The sequence below is a fragment of the Lipotes vexillifer genome, unplaced genomic scaffold (assembly GCF_000442215.2).
Source record: "Lipotes vexillifer unplaced genomic scaffold, Lipotes_vexillifer_v1.1 scaffold1701, whole genome shotgun sequence".
In the NCBI taxonomy this organism is placed as follows: domain Eukaryota; kingdom Metazoa; phylum Chordata; class Mammalia; order Artiodactyla; family Lipotidae; genus Lipotes; species Lipotes vexillifer.
In genome coordinates, this window is record NW_006794217.1 from 497,042 (window position 1) to 501,595 (window position 4,554).

A 4,554-nucleotide genomic window follows, 5' to 3' on the forward strand; every position below is an offset into this window, starting at 1 on the left:
GGGGGGGGGGGGGCCCCAAGGGTACCACGAGGGTCCTCGAGGGGGGCAGAGGGAGAAATGAGCCCGGCAACACTGGGACGATGGGGCCTCGGCCAAGAGTGTGGGGAGCCCCCCGGGGCCGGGCGGTGCAGGGGGAACCCCCCGGGAGGAGCCAGCCCTGCCCCTCCTCAGCTTTGGCCCCGAGCCTCGTGGTGGAGCCCCGACCTGCAGGGACCGCAGGGTCTGTTCACGTCGCTTGAAGGCACGCAGCCTGCAGTCAGCGTCCCGGCAGCAGTGGGTGAGAAGGCAGCCGCTCAGGCAGCCGCGGTCTTTCCCCTCTGCCTGCTCTGGGGCTCCGTGTCTGAGGTCTGCCCCGCACGTGCCTCAGGGCTGGGCCAGCTTCCTCTCAGCACCACACTCCTGGACGTGCTGCTACTGCCTGATCAGGGATTCACGCCTCTTTGTCGCCAGCGGGGCCCTGTGGATGCCGGGCTGTCCACCCACGCCCGGCGGACAGACGCCTGGTCGTTCCCGGCCTCTTCTTGAGCAGCTCTGCTGCGCCCAGCACGGCCGTGTCTTCCAGGGGGCGTCCCACTGCCCTTGGGCATAGCCCGGGGGCACATGGCTAGGGGCAGGGGCCCTCACAGTCATTGCCCTACAGCTTTCCCTCTGCTCCTGCCCTGGGGAGAGGGTCCCGCTGCCCACGTGCGCTGAGTGAGATCCCTGCCAGGCTCCATCTGAGGCTGGTCCATGCCGGGGGTGCCGTCAGTAGGGGTGGTGCCCGGAGCCCAGAGCCTGACGGCGTGGCTTTTGTAGTTTGGACGCCACCGCTGGGTCCTGGCCCCCAGCCCCCAGCTCCAGCCTGCTGCCGCCCGTCGGCTGTCCTGGCAGCCCCACGCCCAGCACCATGGAGGCTAGGAGCTGTTTCTCTGCTCTCAAGATGTGTGGTCCTGAAGAGGCAGCAGCCTGGCGTCGGGGACGGGGCAGCTGGCTGCTGTCTGTCTGCGGTGGGACAGTGCCAGATGAGGCCTGCTCCCTTCCCCCCACGACTCAGAGGTCCCCGGCACCCTCAAAGCCTGTGAAAGACAAGTCCCCCCGGTCCCCTGCACACAGCGCCAGCAGGCACATCCCCTGTGTGCGCCAGGGAGCAGGGCCCTCCCTGATTCAGTGAGCATTTGGCTGGAAGTCCACTTGCCTTCGGCTCAAGGCCGGCCCCCCCCGCCCCGGACCCTGCATTAGCCACACAGAGAAGTGCCCAAGGCGCAGCTTTTCTGCAAGGACGTTCCCCGCCAGCACCCCTGACCACGCCTGAGACATAGCAGGCCGAGCACTTGCACAGCCGTCTCATGTCCCCCACATGGGCCTCTAGGAACATCCTGTGGTCATCCCCACTGCAGAGGACGAAGCTGAGGCTGGCGTGGAGTCCTGTCCAAGGCCAGTGGCCAGCAAGGCTGGAGCCGCCAGCCCGGTCAGCGGTTCCCAGCCCCCAGGAGCCCGCGCCTGCCTACGGGGCCCAGCAGGGGGCAGCAGCGCCTCGGGATGCCGGATGCCGGGCCCGGACCGGGGGCGTCTCTGCCGCAGCTGGAATGGCGCTCCCGTGGTCACGCCTGAGGCGGCTCTGCTAACATGTCCCGGGCCAGCCCAGCGGAACAGACGGAAACGCTGGCCCGAGTCCGCCTGGCTCCCAGGCCCAACGGCGAGCCGCCAGGATGCCTGATTTTGGGTCTGTGATGTGGCAGCAGCATTTTCGGGTGGGTGCCGGCCAGGTCCCTGACTTTGCCCCAGCAGATGGGCAGCTCTTTGGCCGCAGCCTGAAGGTGGCGGCCCCCGACCTGCCCGCGTCCAAACTCGCCCGAGCCGGCCTCTCTCAGGGCTCCCCAACCCCGTGACGTGGGACGTGTGCAGCCCAGACTCTGCCGTGGGGACGCCCGCCCACCGTGTCCCGGGCTCCAGGCCGCAGGCCCCTGGCCACCCACCCTGAGGCGGGCCCAGGCCCTGGGAGATTCCCGAGCCCACTCCCGGGCCGTAGCGGCGCAGCAGCCGGCACACAGCTGCGGTCTGGGGGTGTCTGCTGCTAGGCCTCCCGCGTGACCCCTGCCAATGGCACCCCCCTGCCCCGGCCCACGCCCGGGGCCCGGCTGGCTGGAAGGGACTGTTTTCTCCCAAAGGACTGGCCGGTGCTGGGGCAGAAGCCAGAGCGTTCGCCCAGCATTTACTGAGTGCCTACTGTGTGCTAGGCCCAGTACTCGCTGCAGGGGAGCTGGAGGAAGCAGGCCGCTCCCGGGCCCGCTCAGCCGCCTCTTCAGCCCTGCGTGGGGTGGCCCGGGATGAGCCCAGAGAGACCGTGGACGCCAGAGCTGGCGACGAGATGCCCACTGGGGTGGACCAGTGACCAAGCCACAGACTGACCACCCCCCAGTGGGCAAGCAGCAGGGCAGCGGGGCAGCGTCTCAAGTTGGATATGCACCTCCCACGTGACCCAGAGAAACGTGAAAACACAAGCGTGGTGAACACACACTCATGTGTTCACAGCAGCTTCACGCATCAGCGTCACCGACTGGACACGACCCATGTCCCTCAGCTGGGGACCAACTGGTCCCTCGCACAGCGGACGCTGTGCTGAGACGGCGCGCGCCAGGCTCACGGGGCGGCCGGGTGGGGCTCAGACGTGCGGCGCCAAGGGGAGCCATCCGTGACCTTCCAGCGAAGGCGCACATGCGGTCACAGAGCAGACCAGGCGGGTGGGGCGGGGTACCCAGGCAGCTCGTGGAGCTGTTCATCAGGTGTGCAAATCACACGTTAACGTCGTAAAAAACTGGAGCAGGGACCACATGGCCGTGCTCCAGGGAGGCACAGGGCTTGCCGGGGGCCGGGCCCCAGGGTGGCCCTCCCTGGCTAGGAGGTGGGCCCCCACGCCGGGTGGCTTCTCCTGGGCGGTGCCCTGTGGAGGGTGTCCCCTGGGCACGGGTGGCACTAGGGATAGCCCCTCCAGCCGCCTCCCCAGAAGGGCCAGGACCTGGTTTCCGGGTTCTGCTCCCCAAGAGGCTGGCACGAGAGCCCTGGGAGCCCCGGTCCTCCACCACTCAGGTTCCCAGCTGCTCCAGCTGAAACGGCCAAAGGGGCCGGTGGGGAAAGGTTGGAGGCCGAGGGTCAGTGGGTGCAGGCTGGGCTGAGCGCGGTGCTGCTAGGACTCAAAGCCCCTCGTCCGGTGTTCCAGGAACATCACAGGCTTTGGGAACAGCACACGTGGCGGGTGCTTCTGGGTGTGAACGTGGGTGTGGACACAGGTGTGAACCTGAGATCTGTGTGTGACTGAGTGCATCTGAGAGCACACGCTTGTGAACGTGTGTGATTTGTGGCTACACGCACCATGGGGGCGTGTGTGAGCCCGTGTGAACACGCAGGGGTTGTGTCAGGGCGGCACCAGGAGGGGGACAGAAGCACCTGCCTCGTGTGTGGTTCCAGCCCCGCCAGGGATGCCTCAGCCCTGTATGCCCCGCGCCTGAGCTCCCTCCACAGTCCCACCGCGTCCCCACCACACAGACGGGGACAGGTGCGGGGGCCCCGCCACTCCCCCCGGGAGCCCCCGGCCCACCGCCCCCAGGGCTCCACGCTCTCCGAAGGGGGCTGAACCCACGAGGCAGGGCCGGCCGAGCCGCACAGGAAGCGCTGAGTGTTTTGGCGACGGGGGCGGCCGGCCCTCCGGACAACAGGGGCCCTTGTCACCCATGAAAGGCGGCCATTGAGGCTCTGGCTGCAGGCGGGGACGGTCCGGGGACGGAGCCAGGAGCAGCTGTTACCCGGGGTCACCCCGGCGAGGGGCCTGCAGGGCAGCAGAGGTGCAGCCCGGCCCCGGCGCGCCCAAGCCTCGGTCCCGTTATCCCGGGGCGAGCACCTCCCGCACCCGTGACCTCCGCCAGGCTGGCACCTGCCGCCACACCCACCACCACAGCGGAACCAGCAAAGCCAGGCTGGCGCCCCAGCAGCGCCGAGGCCGCCGCCGTCCTACCCGGAGGCCATGCCCCCACTCTGGGGGTTGCTGGCCGGTCCCCACCCAGGTCACATCTGTCCACAGCGGTTTCGCTGTGGTGACGTCTCCCCCACGGCCACTTAGCGGGAACTTGTGTCCCCTCCCTCCCCTCACAGTTGGGTTCCTTGTTATCACAGGGACCCGTGGAGACGCGCTTCGCTCCGGCTCAGACCCTGTGACGCCGCTGCCGTGCTGTTGCTCAAACCGTCCAGCTCGGCCCGGCAGCCCCACTTCCTCCGTGGATGCCCTAAGCGCACCGGGCGGGGGCTGGGCTGGCCTGAGGCCCCGGCAGGTGTCGTGTTGGGAGGGACCCCCGCCACCCACCGAGGGTCCCCAGCAGCCCCCCAAGCCCACCCCAGGCAGGTGGGCACCCCGGCCCGGCCTCCCTTGGCCACGTCACACCTTGGAGTGGCCCTGCCCTGGCCCCGCGGTCCCCCTCCCTGGCACATCCCCATTCTCGGGGACCGTGGGCATGTTGGCCCCTGTGCCGTGGGAAAGGCGCTCCTGGGGGGGCTGGGCCTTGCCAGGGACGTGGCCGGGGCGGG

At 69.1% G+C, this 4,554-nt stretch overlaps 1 protein-coding gene across 2 annotated transcripts in view; it reads right to left on the reverse strand.

The window, feature by feature from the left end:
- ADAP1 (ArfGAP with dual PH domains 1) overlaps positions 1-4,554 on the reverse strand; it is a 63,034-nt gene that overhangs the window by 14,329 nt on the left and 44,151 nt on the right. The gene's annotated exons all lie outside the window — the stretch shown is intronic.